The sequence below is a fragment of the Oreochromis aureus genome, linkage group 7 (assembly GCF_013358895.1).
Source record: "Oreochromis aureus strain Israel breed Guangdong linkage group 7, ZZ_aureus, whole genome shotgun sequence".
NCBI classification, from domain to species: Eukaryota; Metazoa; Chordata; class Actinopteri; order Cichliformes; family Cichlidae; genus Oreochromis; species Oreochromis aureus.
The window spans coordinates 19933354-19956557 of NC_052948.1; positions in this window are offsets into that span (position 1 = coordinate 19933354).

Genomic DNA, 23204 nt, shown 5'->3' on the forward strand with positions numbered 1-23204 from the left:
CGTCTGATTGACGACTTTGTTTTTCAGCATGACAGTGATCCCAAACACACTGCCAGTGCAGTATAAACCTAAATCAATAGAAAACCACACAGTGGAAACACTATCAGTCATGGATGGGCCTCCACACACTATTACCATTACAGTTACTGATACTTGGTGCTTAGCACTAAGCTCTGAAGCAAAGGGAAATAACCAGCTTTTGTCTTTGTAGAGCAGACACCCCTCTTCCTCTTTCACATGGGAGACAGGAGTCAATATGAGTGTCATCTTTTTATCTAAGCATCAGCAAAAAAAAGGGAACAAGCATATTTTCAAGCATGCCAGGTTCCTGTTTAGCAACTCTGACTTCTCCACATTTTATCTTTATATGCTGAAAAATAAGTTGAAGGTGTAACATTTTGCACACACTGAAATTGTAGGCAAAATGTTATGATTTTATCTTTGCATCATAAACATTTCCTCTTTTTAAGCCTTGGTTCTGTGGCTTTTTGTGTGCTATTCACCATCTTTGTATGCTGAAAACAACGGCAACAACAATAACAACAAAAAAAATATCATCACATCAAAAAACAGTTTTTCACAGACAAAATATGTTGCAACAGGCTTTGCTGCAGAAAAAGGAACAAAACTCTTTTAGCACGTTATTCCAACAGGCTAGCTTACTGAAATAGTAATGTCAAAATGATTTTTGCTTAAAACCCAGAAAATACCCTGAAGATGTTTTGAAAACCTGCTTTACCTTACTCTAGGTCATTTTTGGAGCTTCGATTACACCTACTTGCTTCACAAACATGAATTGCCTCTCTGCTTCCAGCATGCTATGTCTATCTTCTGGACAGACATAATGCTAGTATCTGCCTTTTCTTATAGGCAAGAGGGCAGACACGCTGAGAGCTTCTTCTGTTGAAGGCATCTTAGTATTTTCACCCATTCTTCGATTGAGCCCACAGTTTCACACCACCTTTCAGTCACATCCTGTGCACATATGCCCCTGAAGTAAGCCTTCAGTTGTTTCCACACACGTGGGCCTGCACACACACACACAATGACAGCTCGTTAATGACAGGTAATAAAGGTTGCGTAAACACATCTGTTGGTGCTGAGTTACCAGACAGTAAAAGGCCTTCTCTTCTGGCTATAAAACGGTGGGCTGTCAGACACAGTGCAGAGTGCCCATTATCATTGCTCTGAGCACAAACACTCAATGACAATTCAGTTGTTGGTCAGCACTGCTTGATTTGTTTGCCTTTTTATCTCTGTTGTGGCAGGTTGGTTCGAGGGATATGCTTGAGTTTGGATGCCCACCCTCTGTTCGACTTTGCCATTGTTTTCTATAACTTCACGCTTTGCCGTAAAATCTTACGATGGGTGTAGCACATGTGTGTATATATGCCTGTGTGTACCCCATCTCCTCCTGAACATGTCTGAATGCAACATATACAGTGACTATCAAAGCCTATGTTTAAAAAAGAACAGGTTTATTATAAATCCAAATTCTTTTTATTTTTGTATATATTCTTTTCATGTCATCATCCCCCTGCGAATCTAACGATTTCTGTTTGTTTAACATGTCACGTTCAGCGTATGTTGCCTGCACGTAATTTAACAGTTACCACAAGTGGAAATTTGTCCACCAGGAAATACGCAGAATTTTAAAAAGCGGCTTGAATATAATGCATGTTTTGAAGGAAAGAGCATGCTTGCTTGAGAGAATTTACATAAAGATAGTGAATTTTGAAGGGAGAATAAAGGCACTGCACCACCCCCCTTTGCACACGTTTCAACACATTAAGCAGTCGGCAGAAAATGGCAATAATTTTTGATGCAAGAGATGAAGATCTTTTGTACATGTCTGTGTAGGTTTTCAGTCATCTAGGTCATGTAGGTCACATAAACAAAACATATTCACTAAGGTATAAAATTTAGATTGGTGCAAAAATAAGAAAATGAAAAAAAAAAGGGTTAAAACAGTAAATAGCAATAACTCAACATGTACCAGGTAAGAGTGTAATAAATGATAGTAATAAAAAGACAAGTATAAATGCTGTTCAGTAGTACATAATGAGCTAGTGTGGAGGAGAAGCTCTGTAATGGATGACCAACTCACTTGAGCTTTGTATGGGTATGCCAACTGGGAATAGGTGCCACCTGGCAGTTAACCAGATCTGCCTTCAAACTGGACAGATGGCACTGCGCGTATCATTAGAACTGCAGATGAGGTCACCAAATGAGATGAAGCCGGCAGTAGCGATTAAGAAGAATCAATAACAGTGATTAAATGAGATTTTGCACAAAGGAAAGAACGCCGGAACAGAAGGGTCAAACATGATTCCGAAGCTGTTTATTAAAACACTGGCAGGGACTCAAAGAGTGAATGCCAAAAAACTTGCAGATTAAACAGAATTAATTTGACTCAACTCATTGGTGTTGCAAATGAATACATTGATTTTATCCTCTGTACTTTAATGAGCGCTGGCATATTCCCTTTTGAAATTCAAATTGAACTCTGATGGCTACAAGAGTCCCTTTGATGCAAAATCTGGAAATGTAGTTACATAAACAGGCCTGGGTATTCTGTCAAAAGGCTTTGCTATAGCGACTAATGCTTAAAGTCCCTTGAGGCAGACCCTAAAAATTTGACTTCCATCTGTTTGCTGTGCACACCTGTTATTTTCAGCAACACCATATTCAACATTCACAGCGTTCCTCCTGTTCCCACCTGCACAAAACAACCCAAGACACTGGAGCACACTGAGGTTTGCATTTCCTGAATAAATCTTACGACAAATGTATTTCTTTGAGGTGAAAATGACCATATATATACCTGAAATGTGGTGTTGCATATGCATCTTAAAGAACTATAGTTGAACCGTGGACATTAATTTGATTCAAGTGATTTCATCAGTGGGATTGAGGAACTAATGCTTTGGCAAAACAGGCCCTGCAGAAAAATGAAGCTGGTTCAGCCTTTATTGAAACACCGTCAGCAGCTTTGGGACAATACACATCTATATACACTTCCTAGTAGATTACTACGCACTGTCCACCCTTGTTCTTAACTGCTTCTCCAGTTCATGGAGATAGAGTGCTAAAGCCCATACCAAAGGCTGAAAAGCAGTGTACATCCTTGACAGCCATTATAGGGCTAACACAGAGGCACACACAACCATTCGCTGCTGCAGCCAGTTCAGAAACACCAATTAACCTTACGTGCATGACTTTGGACTGCGGAAAGAAGCCAGAGTACCCAAACAGAAAGGCTCCAGCTGGCCAGCAGATTCAAACCAGGAAACTCCTTTCTGTGTGGCCACAGAGCGCACACCTGGATGGCATCTTTTTGAATGAAGTGACTAATGTACTTTAGCATCGTTTTGCAGCATTGTGATGGATGATAAAACAGATTTTATAGTTTTCAGAGTTGTATAATTATTAATTAACAAACAGTCACATGAGTAAGCCTTCATACAGATTACACTTTTTATTCTAACTGGATTTGTAAGATCGTGTTGTTTTTCTAGTCCAGTCCAGCTAAGCACTCAGCTTTCTTTAACACTGGAACATATTAACATATGTTAATGCACTTTAGCTAAAGAATCTGGCCCCATAAAGACAATATATTCAAACCACATTTTTATCATATAATGTTTGGTTGTCTTTTCTGCTTCAATAATGTTGAGGGCCAGGCTCAGCGGAGGTCAATCCATGACTGATAGTGTTGCATTGGATGTTTTTTCTATCCAGTTATGATTTTACTGAATTCCCAGTGTGGATGGAATCGTTGTCGTTAGGGATGGGTATTGATAAGATTTTCACGATTCTGATTCCATTTTCGATTCTGTTTAACGATTCGATTCTTTATCGATTCTCTTATCGATTCTTATTTTTTTAAAAAGGAGAACACTAAGGTCGATTAGCTTAGAACTTTGTTTTATATCTTCTCTTTGAACAAGATAGAAATTTAGGAGTAACATGGCCTTACAAACCCAACAGTGAGATCTTAAGAGATCCACAGCCTACGGCTCTTCAATGGGGTGTCACAGGGTCCCCAGGAAAAAAAATTGTAAATGTAAAATAATAAAATAAATATTCTTAACATAACATAAATTATTCTGTAGCAATTACACAAGAATATCCAGTAATGTCACTGCCTACAATTAAACACATTCACTTACCGAAAATCGGGGGCATCTGCTGTGGCAAATGGGTGCAAGCCTTTGACCACAAACTTAGTCACTGCTCGGTGACATTCGTCTATCCTGGCCTGAAAGGAGACGCTAACGGTAGACTGCAGCGAGAACTGCCAGCATCTGAGCCAGCCAGACTCTGTCTGTCTCTCTCATCATGGTCACCTAAATGCAGCGCACAGTAATGGCAGGTTTTGTAATAAGGCAGATTGCGCTAACATAATATGCACTGTTAGCTGATTATTTACCTGCCGCATTAACGGGAGAGGACGTGCAAACGTTACAGCTGCTGCTGGGTTGAGATTCACGAGTCCGGAGCAGAATTAAAAACACGACATTCATTTAAGGTTATCGCGTGTTTTGTGAGCAAATGCTTTTGCATATTCGTAGTGTTTCCTCCTTTAAATGAAATATCTACTTTGCAAGTATTGCAAGTTGCCCTGTTGTCATCCGTTCTCGTAAAGTATAACCAAACTTTTGAGCGTTTGAGCCGCTTAGGCGCCGTGTTTCCTGCCAGGTAAATGACGCTCTGCAACGTGGTGACGTCATTCGGGGCGACTGGAATCGATAAGGGAATCGTTTGCAAAAATGGCAAACAATTCCAAGGAATTGAAACAGTGGGAACCGGTTCTCAACAAGAACCGGGTTTCGATACCCATCCCTAGTTGTTGTGCTGGAAAATGAAGCTGTTGCCAATCAGATGCTTTCCAGATGATATTGCATGGTCAAAAGCTGACTGTACTTTTCTGCATTCATAATTCTATCAATTTGACAATATCCACAAAACTTCTGGCAGCCACAAACCATGACAGAGCCTCCACCGTGTTTTACTGATGGCTTTCTAGCCAGAAGAAAAGGACTTACTTATTGTATCTCTCTTCTGACCTTCTCCATACATACTGACAATTTGAAACAAAAATGTCAAATTTGGATTCTTCACTGCAAAAGACCTGCTGATGATGATTTTTGGTCCATTTCTTATGTAATTTGATGTACCTTGGTCTTTTCTCCTTATTTTCATTCCTAAAGAATGGCTTGTTGACAGTCAACCTTCCACTGAGACACCTTCTGATGAGACTTCAGCAAAACCATAGACGGCTACACTGTAGTGTCAGCTCTTTGGTGGCGTCTTCTTTATTTCTTCAGGGCACAAATGTTCATCTGCTGTACATAGATTTTGAGATCGCCACTTGTTCTTTTGTCCTGCTCTTGTTCTAAGGACGCACTGCACATGATGCCAAGATCAGCTAACAGATCTCTGGGAATCACCTTGTTGGTGTAAAAATATCATTTCATGCTCGTCAAACTGCATTATCTTTGACATCTTTCAGAGGTTCAACTACAGCAATCTGTTTTTTGTGACAGACTGCTGTTACCAAAAATACGGTTTAAAATGGGTTAAGTTGTCTGTTATGTGCATACACCAAACTAGTTCATCCCTTGCGTAAGGTGGCTTTTTTATGGTTAAATGATTCAGGGTTCAGTACTAAGTGGCTTATAAAAATGAATGAACAAACAAACAAAACAACAACAAAAACATTCCTCTGAAAATGATCAGGTTGTAGGATCCTGGAAAACTATTGCTCATAACGATTTTTGAAAAATGTAATAAATAAATAAATAAATAAAAACACATAAAAATAAATATTACACAAGTGTGACCCCTGGGAAACAAAATGTAACGAAATGTGATAGTGATTTGAACAATTCTTAATTTACATATTGTTGTTTGGCAGCATACATAAATGTTTAGAGGGAAGCAAGTTACCAGTAAAGTGAATGGATCTTCTTAAAGGCTGCAATGAAGAAGGAGAATAATGCAGATTTAAAGTTGTAAACAGTTGTGGTCTGTATTACTGATGTCTATTATTACTGATCATTCCTAAATATTTTCATTTCAATTTTAACAATAGTAAATAGTATAAAACAAGAACGTTTCCACTTGCAGCTGATGTTTATTTGCTTACAATGTGACACACGTCTGATGTGAAGAGCGCCTTTCTATGTGCTAAGCTTCCACTGCTGTACAGCTCATATACTCGTATGTGTTTGCCTCTTAGTATGAGCCTGTTCTGCTACATCCCTCAGAATTATCATCTGGCAGTACTATAAAGTGTCTTTGGAGGAATTACAATGTACCTTATCACTTTTTTTTTAAATTAATGTTTTGGTAAGTTTGACAACTCTTTGTATAAACACAGATAGACAGAGAGAGAGGGGTATAAGATTTCAGTAAATGTACGAGACAGCACAGAGGAAAAAGGAGACCTTCACTCACTCCACATATCCACATCCATCCATATATACAGGCCCAAAAGCACAACCTGTTGGTTTTAAAACTCTTCCAGGTGTTCTCTGCAGGGACTATGAATTAAAAATGATATCTAAAAAAGGTGTCAAGGCCGGTGCAGCACATATGGTTTTAATAACGTTCACACTTCAGGACAGGACTTTGAGGGCGATACAGAGAGAGGATAGCGGGAGAAACACGGAGACAAAAAGCAGAATGAGAAAGAGCAAAAGGTAAAGAGCTATTAAGTGGGTTTTTCTCCTTTATTCATTCATGTGTGCAGGATTTAGTCTTCGGGGCTGAAGTACGGGGAAAGTACACGGGTTTTACATAATCATGTTCAAACTGCATTTTCTTTTCATCAGTCAGTGCTTGTCCTTCCTCAGACTGAAATGATCGAAAGATCTGGGATGAACCAAAAAGTAAAAGTGAGCACACCGATGTGTCCAGGCTTGTTTTCACGCAGCCTCTCTGACTTGTTTATATCAAATTATCGAAGCAGCAGTTGGGGGCTGGGTGAGGTTTGTATAGATTGGCAAGGACTCTGAGTCAAACTCGTGATTTGGGATTCAGGGCTATGAAAATATTGTCTTGGCACCGAGACTGATAGACAAGGCCAGACTTGTCCTTGTGCCTTACCAGCTTGGTGACTTGATTGATAAAACATTTTAGTAGCTGAATTTCTATTTTAAATTGGATTCAAAACATTTTGCTTTTAATAAATAAATAACAGGAAAATAATGAAAAGAGCTCCTGTATATCGGTTTGTCTTGCCTTTATCACAAATGGTGATTTAGCAAAGACTGATGTTTTAGGGGTTTTTTTTCTACTACAAGATCCTAATAGCTGCTGGGAACATTTGAGAAATCCCTCAAATTGCAATCAGGTTATAAACATTTGCTGTTTCTTCTATCCATTCATTCATTTTCTACTTCAGGGTTACAGCGGGGCTGGACCCTATCCCAGCTGCTGAAGGGTGAGAGACAGGGTACACTCTGGACAGTTCACAAGTCTTTTGCACAGCTAACGCAGAGAGAGACAGACAAACGTTCACATCTATGGGCAAATTTGTTTTACCAGTTAAGCTAACCCCACTGAGGCTGGGGTGTTTCTTCCCATTTTCTTCCTAACTGTCACTGCATTATAGAAATGTGTGTTTGAAACTGTCCAAGAAAGTCAATGCATTTTGACTACACTGTAAAAAAAAAAAATCCTAATATAAAAGTATTTTACTGTGTATTTTACAGTTTTGGTCTGTTCTTCTAGAATATCATTAAATTTACATAAATAGACTGTGATTTCACATTTCAAATGTAAAATCACTGTAATGTAATAAAACATAATTTTCTTGTTTTTTAAATATATTTGTCTGTACATATGCATGTTTAGATTGTTAAAATACATTCACAAATACATTCACATGTATCATGATTTCACAAATATGTGTCCGTTATTTGAAAGATTGAACTGTTAAATTCAAATGTAATGCTATGGAAAAATACATAAAATGATTCTCATAAACTTTTTTCACATCAAATAATTATTATTATTATCGCTCTTTGGGGCGATCGTGGCTCAAGAGTCACGGACACTCTTGGTCGTTGTGTCCTTGGTCAAAACACTTCGCCTACTGGTGATGGCCAGAGGGGCCTACGGTGCGATATGGCAGCCTCGCCTCTGTCAGTCTGTCCCAGGGCATGCAATCCATTATTATTAAAACTAACTGTATATTTCTGTACATTTAAGTATTATTATTCATATTGCCACATTCATTGACCTTGTTTATAGGTAATTTCATTGTTTAATCACATTAACATGTTCCTAATTTAATGTTTAAAAGCACTTGAAAAAGGCAAAATCCCATGTAAAATTAGGGCAACAAACTGTATTGTCATTACTGAAAATAAATGTATTTTTATGAGAAAGTTATTTTCTGTTATTTTCTGGTATTATTTTGGCGCCCCAGCTGCCGGAATATTACCGTTTTACTAGGATTTTTTTTTTAACAGTGTATGATACGATTTTTGATTTGACCGAAGTTGCATTATTTAATGGTGTTCTTTGTTAGAATATATTTTAGCCTTTATCTTTCCCAGCTCTAGCCATATGAAGCGATTTAATCTTGAGTTTTTAGTTGATGCCATTGGCTTTTTGTCCAGTAAGCATTACAGGATAACATACTGAATGTCCTTCCCAGCCTAACAAACTCCTATGAACAGTGAAGGTAATCCATCACTTTCTCTGCTCCTAGTCTTTTAATGGGCAAATTCTCTGTTGCATTTTGATATTTCAGGTATTTCACTTGACTTCAGCTGCAGCTTTTGCTGTGTCTTTCACGTTTGCCTTGATCAAAACTCGGGCAATGAACAGCTTCCTGCTGAGACATGCAACGCCCCTCTTATTGTTTCTAGCTTTGGCTGCTTCTCAGGACTTCACCACAGGCTATTGTTTTTGAGACTGTTGAAGAGAGAGGGAAGCATGTTTGCACAAAAAAGGACAAACTCACTCAACCTGAGACACACTCGTGCACACTTTTATACTAGAAATCAACCAAAAAAAAAAAAAAGATCTCTCAAATTAGCTCTGGACATTCATCGGACTATTACTTATGCCACTGTTACATGGGAGCAATCGGACAACAGATGCACTTTTGTGCTAAAGAACAGGTTGAACACTGTTTAATGTTTGATTTGGCTGCATCTGACATTTGCATTCACACAAGCACCTCATTTGGTTAATGAAGGTGTTGGCCTCCATCGGTTTCTTGTAGACTTATTATTGACTCTCCATACTCCATCAGTGGAATTCATGCCTGCATGCTCCTTTCTTATTACATGGGAGTCTTCTGGATGCAGGTAAGTGATATACAAGAAAGCTTTCTGTAGGTAACTGATTTTTCCTTAAAAACCTGTTGAGCTGGTGACAGGTGTGGTATCATGTAGTAACACGCCGAATCAGAGTTGAACATGGTTAAACAAAAATCGACCTATACATTTCAAACCAGTTCACATAAAGTAGATATTTTCACTGATCTATATTTGAGCTGAGTTGTATTTGAGGTTGCTGTTTTTAAATGTTAGACATATTTTTCTTTGTTTCTCTCTATTTCTCTTAGATTCAGGCATCTAAACTACTTGGGTTAATATTGAAAATGTTGGAAGCGGGACTGATCTTTGCTACCACCCTGGACAATGAATGACAAACCAGCCGCTTTGATCCTCATGTATTATTTTAACCAGTTAGGTGTCACCACAACAGAATGTTGTGGTAAGAAGCCACGGCCAATTCATGTATTTCCATGAAGCCAGCCTGCATGATATCACTTTGTGAAAGTAATGGTTAAGCGAACCAACTGCTCACACCAGATGGCTGCCCCTCCCTAAGCCTGGTCCTGCCGGAGGGTTCCTTCCTGTTAAAAGGGAGTTTTTATTTAACGCTGTTAGTTGATCATAGGCGGCTGTCTGTTTATTGGGGACTTCTCTCATATTATTATAGAGTCTTCACCTAACAATTTAAAGTACCTTAAGATGACTGCTGTTGTGATTTGGTGCTATTTAAATAAAACTGTATTGAATTGAAGTATATTTGTTGCTAACTCTTTACCCTTGTATGGTGTTCGGGTCTGTGAGACCCATGCCATTTAGAGGCCGTTGCCCCTTTAGGCAGTATATACCATCAAAACCTGCAAAATATGGTATAAGGATATGTACACTTGATTAGAACTGATTTTATTTTTTTTTTATAACATTTTATTGACAAAAAAGCGAGAAGCACATTAATTCATAAATATGATCGAACAAAGGTAAAAGGAAAAAATTAACCATGTTTGCTGTTCACATGGCTCGTAATTGGGATAAAGTAAACATCTGTTGAGTAATTTAACATAAAACTGTTTGATAGTGTTAAGTGGAAAGCCAAAACTCTAGCGGGTCCACCAGACCCATGAACACTGGCTGAGTAACAAAAATACGAACACCATACAAGGGTTAAAACCTTCTTTTGTTTTCTTTCCTTTTCTATTCTAAACTTAGTTAAAGTCAGTGGTCTCACTAGTGTGTGCGCCTGTTTATTGTTCAGTGGTTGAATTTGCTTTCCCACACCCAAAATCCCCTTTTTTTCCTATAAAATTCTGACTTTGCATCAGATCTGCGAGATACTGTTGTAGGATCCTTGCTGCATTGCAATGACAATGCTCAACACAATTCATAATATTAGTATTTCAGCTTTGACCTAACCTTAAATGCAGAAATGATTCACCAGAGCTCAAAGTAAACTGAGAGCATCAGAGAATTTTAGTACTGTGGCAGCAGCAGAGAAGTTAGTTAGGATGCTATGTGGTAGATATGTGGAAACCATTCTCACATAAAGCTCTTGTGGAAACTACAATGCACCTCTGGGTCTGAGAATGATAGTCCATAGTATCAAAAAATAGCATGAGTGTTTTGACTTCTCCACTCTCCCTTACTCTTTTCTTCATATCAGGAATAGTCCTCGTCATGCAGCCACCTCATGACAAGAAAATTGGTTGCAGTTTTTCTGTGTGATGATCATGTGCTACAGTTGTACCGTGATAATAGCAGGATGGTACACACAGCTGGTTTATACTCTACAGAACATGTGCAGTTTTGCACGGACTAATAGTTGGCTCTTTTGGCTCGGAGCTTGGCTCTGTTTCCAGGTTCTGTGGAATTGGCCAAAACAACGGAAAAATCATTTTGGAGGGGGAAGAGTCAAATTTCCAAGCAGGCTTCTTCTTAAACAACCACAACTATTTAAGCGGATGATTTTCTACATCAAGCTGTAGTGCATGCACACTGGGTGTGCACTCAGCCAGAAGGAATTTTTGCACAGACAGATATTCAACATAACTTCTGCTTAAGCAAAATAAATGAGAATTTTGACCAATACCTGGATTTCTGCCTTTTTCTTATTGAAAAGTTGATGACTGGACTTATAAACAAAAAGAGTACTGTTCAACTTGCTCCACAGAATAGTTTAGACATCATCAGACAATGCACAGTGAACTCATAAAAAGTTCCAATTCATGCCCGAGTGCAAATGTCCAAATACACAATCGTGTGGAGCCTGTAGGTCATTTAGCTTTTTTTTGTGTTTAATTTCCTCATACTTTGCTGGGAAGATTTCCTTGAAGCAAAAGTGCAATTTAATACAATATGTTAAAGGAAATTTTATTTTTTTCATTTTGAAAATGCTGAAACAACCTGAAATGACCAAGAATGGATCTGTTGTCAAACTGAGTGTCACTGTAATCCAATATTATACGTACAGTGTTCTCAAATATACTTTTCAAGCCACAAATCCTGCCTTAGGTATCTTTAAACAAGTACCATCTGCAGCCTATGTGGAAAGATATATCAGAACTATTGCACTGCTTCAATTTTTTGCCTACTTTCCAAAGATAAAAGATAAGATATCACAAACAGGCATCAACAGGTATTAAATCAGTAAACTTTACATGCCTTATCTGTCAGTTTCAGACATGTCTCCTGACTTAGCTGGGCTCTAACCACTTGGCTGCTGCCCACTTTAGATTATCACCCTCATAAAATGCAGCTAAGGCTAATTAGTTGGGAAGGGAATCTGTGACTTGTGGAGCTTTTGGCAAAAATATACACTTGAGAAGCCACATGGATAAAATTTATTCAGAAAATGTGCAAGCAACAAGACACAAACTCACGAACGCATATACACACTCAAACACTCACATATTTACGCATACTGGGGGCTGACACATGGCGAGGACCACCCAAGAAGGAGCAGCAGCTTTGAAAATAATGAAAATTCCGTTGCAGCCTGGTGCTGCACAGCAGGATGAGGCAGTGCTGTTCCTGCCCAAGAGACCATGGAAGGAGGCTTACATCACACCTTGCTGCAGTGGTTGCAGAGTAAAGGCAGAGCTCTGTAGTGATAAGGTGCTTCACTACATCCATCAGCGGAGAAACCCCCCCAAAAAACCGCCTCTGTGGGATTTCTGTTTCTCTGAAGGTGTCAGGGTAGAAATAACAACAGATGTCAATGACAGAAACTGGAGCGACCTGAGGCTAAATTACTGTATATGTCAGACAAAATTAGAAAGGTAATTAATTTTACCTCTTTCTTGTGTTGGTATTTGGTCATTTTAAAGGTACAGACATTTTTTAAGGTTTGTTTAATAGAAAAAAAGAATATTGTACTCATCAATTTATACTCATAGTATATGATTACATCTTCCCACAAACTAATTCATTCACATAAACTACACAGGAGTGGGTGCTGGTTTGTGGAAGCCACCATGTTGTCCTGCCATCTTGAATACAGTGACTGATTCTTAATCGTGTTTTATGTATGCAGCTAGAGGCATTATGTAAGCTAACGCTGGGCTCGAGTGGCCTAGAAATCACTTTCTGATAAACAATTTGACTACAGTCTCACATCGTGTGAGAGTTTATTTGTAAAGAGTTTTAGAAGTGTACAAGTCCAACAGGCAGTTTAATCCACAAAGAAAGTTTCACTAAAATTGGCTAACAGCAGCTAACAGAGGATAACAGCACCTAACAAAGGCTAACAGCAGCTAACAGCGGCAAAACCCGGAGTGCTTTAATCCACTTCAAAGAAAGTTTCACTAACATTAACAGCAATAAATAGAGGCTAAAACCAGCATTGCTTACTGAAAGAATATTTTCAACGACACTGTCATTAGACAAGAGTGAGCTTCCTTGACTTATTGACTCACGTTGGACTTTATTCACAAAGTTTTACAGCCTTCTCTAGAGTAAATAGATGAGGACCCCAGCTGAGATAAAGCCAGGGGACTGGCAGCCTACCCTCACTACAGATGAACAGAGTTTTTTCTCCCACAGTAACCACTGTAGCTAAGATAAAGCACTTGAATTGTTAGGGGTAAGAAAATACAATCTACTGACATGCACTGGGGACATTTTACACAGTGTACCTTTAATATAAAACACTGTCAAAACAACTGATATTTACAGCAATATTTTTGATTTCAACACAGCCTTTCCTCTCTTAATTGCTAAACAATATCGTGCTTTAAAGTGTGAAAAACTAAATTTTAAGTACTTGCTATGTTTACAAGTTTATGCTTCAATTTCTCACAGCAGCAGTGGAACTACATAAAAAAGGAGTCATAGTTACAAAGTGAGCCTAACTGAAATATTGTGTCTGCTGATGTAGTCATAGTCTGTATTGCTGCTTTAATGACACATCATGCATTTGCTGTCATGAGAACAAAACAATCCTAGTTCATATTTGTGTCACTATATGCCTGCTCAGAACTTTATGTTCAGAACAGTGCCTGCTTAACCATCGGCACGCCTTAATTAATACGCTTTCAGTTGCTATTTTGTAGCAGCACTGCCTGAATTTCTGGTGGGTTGGGGAGGTTATTATTGTTGATGAACATTTATATATAATCACTGCAGGAAATGATAATGGTTAGACATACAATGTCTATGCAATTATTACCAAAACAAAGAGAAAACCATGCAAAATACATTGAAAATTTCAGTTTCATTATTTTATTACAGTTTACAAATGACGATGGATTTATGTTAAAAAAAAGTCCACAATATCTTTTTCTCATGTTTTATACTGTATATGGAAAAGCACACCATGCATGACCAATAGCCTCTTGACAGCTTGCTTTGAGAAATGAAATTTTTAAACTCCCTTGGACTAACATATCAATCATCTAGCGAGGCAACAATAAGGCATGACTGAGCCAAACACACACATATAAACACACCTAGACAAAAACAAACACACACACAGTCACACAGAGGTGATCATGAACCACCTACATGCATGCAACCATCACTGACAAAGCAGGAGATGAAGTGAAAACATGGGCAATAACAAGGTTTTCCTTTAGTAGGAACCACACACAGTCCAAGGGCTCCATGGCTTCCTGTGACCAAAAAATTTTTCAGCCCAAAGAATGTAAACCCTTTTTCTTTACTAGTGAAGTTAAAGGGTGAAGCCGGAAGGGGTAGGGGTGTTATTTGGACCACAGAACCCTCCAGACTGTAACATCCATCACTAAAGTCAATCCCTGCCCTCTCGCTCTCTCGTCTGTGTGAAACAAGAGGAGCGTTCACAAATGTTTCAGGCCTCGCTGACAGTCTCTAAGTTATAAAATGATCACCCAAAATCCCACCAGTGTAAAAACGAGTTACTATTAAGCATGCCATTGTGGCTCTACAAGCTCTCTCCTGTTCCCTTCGGCCCCCCCATGGTGGAGAGTCACAAATCTTCCTGAGATCCCAAACAAGTCTTAAATAGCATAATTTTAGTTTTGTAACCCACCCAAATGAAATAAGCAGTACCTAGGTTATAAATCAGTAGGTCATAGGAAACTAAAGAAGGGGGGTCTTGCTGTTTTAAGAAGGCTGAAAATGGCAACTCAGGCAAAGCTTTAACCCCACTAAGCCCTCATACATTCCTCTTTGTGTGTAAGGTGATAAGACTTAAAAACCCAGGAAAATTAAAATGAAATCACCTGTTTAATAGATGTCTATCCCCTAAAGATAGCTAAAGATAGCCAAATAATACCACTGAGCAAAATCAAAGTCAGTGTTTTGACAGAGCTGTTTGCTTTCATGTCTTGCTTGAACGGGAAAGGATTGAGACACCATTGTTTGGCCTGGAAAAAACTAGAACAGGAAAATGTGTGAGACAATACAATAAGCTTCACTTCCTACCTCAATAGGACTAATGACAAATAGGCCAAAAGTCAGAGCCATAATGTCCTGAGAGCTTCTAACAAGGAGGAATTCAAGAGGAAATATTCCTGCTGGTGGAGCAGTTTAAAAACTGGTTCATTAAACAAGAAGGAATAACATAGCTGGATATCATGAAACAATGCTGGACGCTAGTTTGTTGTCATGTATTATAAAAAGGAGCCTGAAAGAAAAAATAATGACTGAATTTGCATTACTGTCTGAATGTTTTGTATTTTTGTATGAGTTGTGCTTGATCCGTCACTTTAAAGCAGCCTGAATGTGGGAAACTCTTTACAAGCAAGACAGCGGTTACGCTGGTCAAGAAACATCAAGATAATTTTGTACAAAAAAAAGGGAGTGAAGTCATTATCCACATCTATTATCACTGACAGAAATATGGTCACATACCGTAAAAACTCACAGAATTAATCATCCAAGTACATATATATCTAAATCTGGTGATAAAAACTTAGCTGTAACTGCATGATGGTAAAACACCACAAAGGCTGCATGCATTCTGTTTTCTTCTTCATCTAAAGGAGTACACACAGCAGCAGTGGTACCCAAGGTCAATAAAATCCAGCAATATAAACGGAGGATGTGAAAAACTAAACTAAACTAAACTAAAGAAACTGAAGGTGCTAGTAATAAAAGTAAAAGACATCATGTACTGACATATGAGAGGTCAGCTGCAAGGGCTCACGGTAGACTGATGAGACAAAAGTTGAAGTTTCTGGAAGATTTGTGTCGTGTTAAATCTGGCATAAAACTCACACAGCATTTCATAAAAAGTACATCATACCAGCAGGCAGACTTAGTGTGATGGTCTGGGGGCTGCTGCTTCAGGATCTGGACAACTTGCTGTGATTGATGGAACCATGAATTCTTGATTTTCTTTACTCATTTCAGGTATTACCAGCAAAATAGTTGCATGTTTAATCATCTGGGAATTTACCCAGATTTATTTATTTATTTAGACAGAGATCTTGACCCCCCCAATGTTCAGCACAAAGTTCCGCCGATGAATTCTGCTCCCTACCAGAAAATCCTGAAGGAGAATCCGTGGCCATCAGTTCGTGCCCTGAAGTGCACTTTACACTTTGGCTTTTGTAGCACAACAATGATTTGAAACACACCAGCAAGTCCAAATCCGAGTGGCTCAAAAAAAAAAAAAAGAAAAAAAGAAAAAAAAAGAAAAGGTTTTGGAGTGGCTTAGTTCAAGTTTGGTATTAAATCCGATTGTGATGCTTTGGCGATAACTTAAACAAGCCATTCATGGTTGAAAACCCTGCAATGTGGAGCTGAATAAAAACAAATCAGTGGGCCAAAATTCCTCCACAACAATGTGAAAGGCCTGCCAGTTATTGCGAATGTTTGATTACAACAACATTTCTTTCAGCCAAAGGTGGCACAATTATTATTATGTTTAGGGGGAAATTTCACGCAGGGCCAGGTGGCTGAGAACAGCATTTTCCCCCTAATAGATGAAATCACTGTTTAAAAATTGCATTTTTACTTACTGGGTTATTACTGGGTTTTACTTACTTGCTGGGTTATTTTTGATTGATATTAACATCTGTTTGGTGATATGAAAAATGTATGTGTGACAAAAGTGCAAAAAAAGAAAAAGAAAAGGAATCAGGAAGAGGACAAATAATTTTTTAACAGCCCTGTAAAATATTTCAAAGAACTGCATCAATCAGTGAAAACAAGCATGACTGATTGTCTTCAGGTTTTGGCACCCGTATGTTTTAAACAATCCTCTTAGTTCCCTAATTTCTGCCCCCGGCTGATCCTGTTGGTGTAGATGTGTAGACAGAACATTATGGATTCAATCTTAAATGAATGTTTTCACCATGTAATAAACTCACTGACCAGAGATAAACAAAACTCAATAAACACTTTTGATGCTGTACCAATAAAGTATACATATGATGACAGAAATTTTAGCCCACATTCATTTTATTAAATATTCTTTCACTGTTTCTTTGTTCCTAACTCACTCCCTTCCTAAGTTGGTTGTAAATATGGAGTATTCATCCACGTCTCTCACTTTCTCTCACACCTCAACTGACATCACAGGGACTGATCCAGCATTACCCTCAGCTAACTATAACCTAACCAGATATTAACTTAAAGGCACCTTGATCTTAAACTGAAACTGAGTGTCCATAAAACTGAAAGATTTTTGTTATGGGGACTCTTGAGCCTCTAAAAGAAGCAATGTCCCAGTACTACGAGTAATTGATGGACTCACACAATCAAAAACACACACACAGAACCTTAAAGTTTTGAACTAAGCTGACAGTTTTACACACACATCTCACACTGATACGTTCTAGGCCTGGATTTACAAACAGCTCAATTTAGCTGTGGTTAGCTTTAACCGTTAGCCACAGCCCCCACCCCAAGAGAATTAATAGGTAGGGGTGGACATAGACATCCCCTTGTCTCTGTCTGGCAGACCCCACACGGCACATGCACAAACACATACACACACAAATAACTGCACACAGGGTGTGCTACACTAAGTATAGTTGTGCAGGCTAACCACACATCAAGCTGGAGGTTTGGCTCCGAGACAACTCGGGCTGCCAGGCTAGCTTTCCCCCCTGGCTTTTAGAAGTGTCCGTCACACATAAACACACAATCACACTGGGGCCAGAGCTATTTTGAGAAGCCCAGTAAAAAGCACGAACTGCCCATGATGAAGTCTGCGCACAGCCAAGTATGCAGCTATCGCACATAGTTTAAATACACAAATCCAAAAGCAGACATTGGGCACACACAACGTATGTTTGCACTTGATAAACACCTGGTGGCTGAAAATAACCCGCTCAACAGCCCTTTTACCTGAGCTCAACGGGGCTTTTAGGACCTTAAAATACCCAAGCAGTAACCACAAGAGCGTCTCCGGGGAGTGTCAGGAGCCTACTTTATTTTGATAGGCTGAGAGACCTGGCGTGAGCAAAAGAGCTGCCAATGAGACTGACAACCAGTGCTGAAAAATGCACTGTGTTTTACACATTACCCTTTAATTACTATGTTACTTACATGACTTTATAAAACCCCTTTCATACATGCACTCTTGTCCATGAATCTGATACCATCTGAGCATGCGGGCATTGTGTCCAATGCCACTTTCCTCAAAAATTGCATCTGCACACTTACTAGATCGGACTCAGTGTCAACACGGCACAACTGTGTGCCACTAATTGGCAGTCAGATGGAAGATTATGACTGTGCATGTCTCATGTCTAATGAAATCAATTTTCCAACAGTTGTTGCTTGATGGAATCAGCCAGAGGGATGATTGATTCTGTTGTGATTGGCTTTCTGGAAACGCAGCTGTGGCTGGTTGTTTTGCTGGGTATATTTGGATGATGCCTTTAGAAATAGCGTCCGTTAATGCCCTCTCTTTAATGTACGTCAGCAAAGTCGTGTTAAGACAGGAAAGAAGTCAAGCTTCAAATTGTCATGGTAAACAAGCATTACTGGTATTATTTACTCTTCTGTTATTAATGAATCTCATTTAACCTTTAAGGTGTTTTCTAGTGGAAAAGCAAATATGTTTACTGATAATATCAAAATCTGTGATGAGAATAATGGCAGCTTTGTGGCTTTTAAATGTAATCATTTTTTTTCAGGTTGGTACAGAAACAGAAATGTTGTTTTGTTCACTAATTGACCAGGCTTGTAACTGAAATGGTGGCTCAATTATCTGATGTGTGATTTTTTTTTAGCACTGCTTCTATACACAGAGGACTCTTTTTCTTTTCAGCACGCGAATTCTATAACACAGCCCATGTTACTTAAAGACCTGCAAGCATCATTAATAATGCCATGACCCCTAGACGATGGTGAAAACAAATGAAACACTGTGTTTCAGAGCAGCTGTGGATCAGAGCTATACAACTCCACTGAGGGCTGTAACTCAGCTAAATGAGTGGGCTATCAAATAATTACAATCATTGCCTCCTTTCTACTAGATTAAAAAAAGAAAAAAAAAGCAGTCAGGGCCTGAAACCTATACTAAACTTTCGGCCCCTCCAACAAGGACCTCCCTTATCTCCTGACGTGCCCCCAGCTCCGGTCCAACCCCGCATCCCCTATAATAACCTCTCAAAGCAGACAGGGGACCCCCTAAATAGCCCTTAGACGACCGCGGGTGGGCAGACATCCACCCACGGGGCTGCTGCTGGTCCATACTCTGCTATTATATATGTACATACATTCAGGCCCACAGCCAAGAGCAAACCCAGTCAAATTATTATGATTGGGTTAATGAGTAACATTCACTAATCCACTGGCTACTGTTGGCTCCTTCATATACTAAACCACTGCTTCAGGCCTCTGCTGTCTCCCACCTGAACTTTCAGCTAACAAATTCTTTAAAAATCTATAAAAAATTATAAAATCTCTCATCTGCTCTTTGTGAGTTGACCCATCACTAAGGCAACGTAGAGGCACTCCTCTCACACAGGGTCACAGGTCACAAAAAATGAACACTGAGAAATGATTGTAAGTACTTTATCCAGAGTCCCAAACGGATTAGATATGCATTGAAAAAAGTTATGTTCAAGGGCCAATCAAATAGCATATTGATGATGCCAGATAGTATTAAGAATGATTTACTAATGACTGACAGTCCTGTTAGTTTTGTGTCATCAGCGGAGCAGCAATGAATTTGATCTCAACAAAGTTTCTAGCATGATCATGATTCTCAAAGATGATCCTCACAGTAAAGATTTCAATTACATTACAGTTCATATACTTGAATTTGCTCATCTTAATGAACTGATTTGCCATTACATCTGCCTTGGGACATTAGATAAATGCCTCCACTCACAAGGTCCTAGCAGTCATACTACAATGGATTGTAGCATATATGTCTTCTGCACCCCATCACCTCCTTAATGGTGGGAACATGTACACATGTACACTAATGATCAATTGCTATATGGGATTAGAAATCAAAATTCTTTAGATTTGTGTTTAAATTATGTTAATTTCTTCATCTCCCTGCAAATGCAATGTTACTATCTTTATAAAAGCTTTTTTTAATGTATCACACTCATTTTTGTGACTCAATGGTCACTAAAATTTGCAAGCAAATTAAAGATTTTTGTTCGACTCACCACTAAGAATTTAAAAAAAAAAACTAGCTAGAGGTGCGATATATGTAGGCCAGGCAAGCAAAATCCGTGCGTTTTTGTCAGTTACATTGATTTGACTTCTCGGCTTCTTCCAGCCATCCTTTTGAAGCACACTGTTGCTTGGTTGAAACTTATTCCATTAAAAACATGGATACAAATAGCTGGCAGCAAACTCTGGATAAAAAACTGAATTGTATCAAAGTCTGAAACCTTAACAAGTCCGATTTATAACCTGATCAAAGAGGCTTGCACTTGTGCAGTTTCAGCTAAAACAAACCAAATAAAAAAAAACATACAAACTTAAAAAAGTGGACCTTTTGTTCCAACTGCATGAACTTAAAGTTTGGCAAGCAAATAATTTTAACCAAATTATTACACCAACAGTTGTGTGCAACATTAGCTTTTATTTTATTACAAGTTCAGGCATGAATTTTTATAAAATTTTCTTGGAGTCATACTGAGTGGAATCCTGCCACACAGCTGTGCTCCCAATGCTTTTCCATGAATCCAGCCTGTCTGGACATGTGGTGCAGCCTGGAAAGTAAATGTAGCCTTTGACATATTAGGATGCAAGAGTGTGTTTCTAATATATGAGATATATTTATCTATTTCAGTTTTTAAGTGAGGCATTCAGCTCCAACATCCATCCTGGAAACCACAAATGACCCAAATGACAAAGTGTGCTTCACAAAGGGAGATCCAAGCAATTAATTATGCAACTTTTTCCCCCCTAATTGTTAGCTATTCCACTTCTGTATATAGATTTGAATGCCATTATTCCTGTTTATCCTGAGGCAATAACCTGTGACCTTGCTCTGTTTTTAAGTGTATAAACATAACACCTCAAAAGAAAAAAAAAAGTCAATATTTTTTCATTGTGACTCTTCCTTGTCTCATCCACACACACAGTGCACCCCAGTTTAAAATCATTGCTGGTGAGCCTAAACAGGCATTTTTCTGTCTGTCCAGTTCACTCTGACACTTGATTGTAATTCTTGCATCTGGTTCTCTGCTGCTAACATATGTCAGCTCACACAAAGCCTCTTAAAGTAAACTTGTAGACGAAGTCAGACGACAATCAGCTCAGTGTTTCCATCTTCTGGAGCTTTATAAGTGAATCACGCAGCATCCAGACGCCCAGACATGCCTCTGTGGGTCTGCAATCCCACAGGGCAAATGGCTAACACAGACACCTCCCCCCATTTTCTGATTTTGGAAAGGTGAAGGCAGATAGAATTTCTGACCCTATCTCACATTTATAATTTAAGGCAGGCATGAACACTGTAAAATGTAATATTGTGTTTAATTAAAAATATTAAATAGGCTGAACTCAATTATTATCAATTTGTTATTAGAACTCAATTTAAATAAGTTACCAGTACTTTTTATGCAAAAACGCTGATAAACTCCATTTATTTAAGTTGTCTTAAGTTAGAAAAACTAAGTAAGCTGGAAGTTTTGCTTCTCAGTGCGGAAGGATGAAAGATGTGTTTTGAAAATGCCACGTGACTACCGTCCTCCTCCCTCCCGGATCAGTCCGCATGTTCACGGTGCATTTTTTATGGAATATGTTGAGCAAACCTGGAGAAGCGTCAGCTCAAGATATTATTGTTGTCATTGCTGTGGATCTTTACCTGATACACTGACTTGGTGAGTAAATGTTTACTCTTATTCAAACTGATTTTGTGGCTTCTCTTAGTTTAGCACCAGGTTTAAAATCTTGCTAGCTAGTTAGTGTTAGCCTAGCGTTGCTGCTGCGCTGGGCTCATGTTACTTAAAAATTAACACCACAGCCTTAAAAACCTTACATAAAACTATGTGGTGAAATTCTCTGTTGATTGTTTGAAATAAATAAGTGAGATAAGAGCCCAGACAAAATTCTTCGGGAGGTGCAGCCGTTAGGGGTGGGGTAGATGTGGGGGTGGATAACAGAGCTCTCCGGCGTGGAAGCACTTTTGCAAATATGTGATATTTTGATAAATTAAGTAGATATTTGAGCATTACACAGCTACATTGTCGCCTGAAAATATCTTAAAGGTTATTTTGTGACCCAGAAAGGGTAATCCGGGGAAAAGGAGGATCGCATTTGTCGGCCACGGTTGTCGGAGCCTGTGCGTACTTTAAGTAAGCGGCAATGGCGGAGGAGCGCCGCTGAAAAACTTATTACTTTTTCTGGGTCACAAAATAAACTTTTAAGATATTTTCAGGCGAGAATGTAGCTGTGTAAATTTCAAATATCTGTTCGATTTATCAAGACATCACATATTTGCAAAAATGCTCCGACGTTTTCGGAGATGTCTATTTTTTTTTTTCATGCTTTGTGGCAGCTTTTGAACATCTGTGGCATCTATTAATGTCAAATCTAGCCTTTATTTAACAACATAAGCAAACTCTATGTTACAATGATTGCACAGCCATTAAGGATCAAATCAGTTTCTGAAAAATGTTCTGTTTTTTCTCCCTCTGCTGGCTTCTTACTGTCTTTGAGGCTCGGGACCAGCACTCCTGCTGTTGGACAGAAAGACATCAGTAAGTATTTTGGTTTTCCAATATATTAGCAACTGTCGGTGACATTTATATTAATCAGGCTGAACTATAATCATACTTTAGATCAGCCTGTTTTACTTATTGTTTTGTTTGTGCTTTGGTTTGGGGAAGTTGTTTCTTTACTGATCTTTTCCTGTCTTCTGTTATTAGACTTGAGATATGACTGCACTGTGCTGTTGCTGGTGACCACAGTTAATTCTACAAGACATGCTGTGTAAGTAAACAAACAACAACAGTTTGGTCTGCATTTCTTGAAAGATCACATCCCCCAAACTTAGTTTAGAGG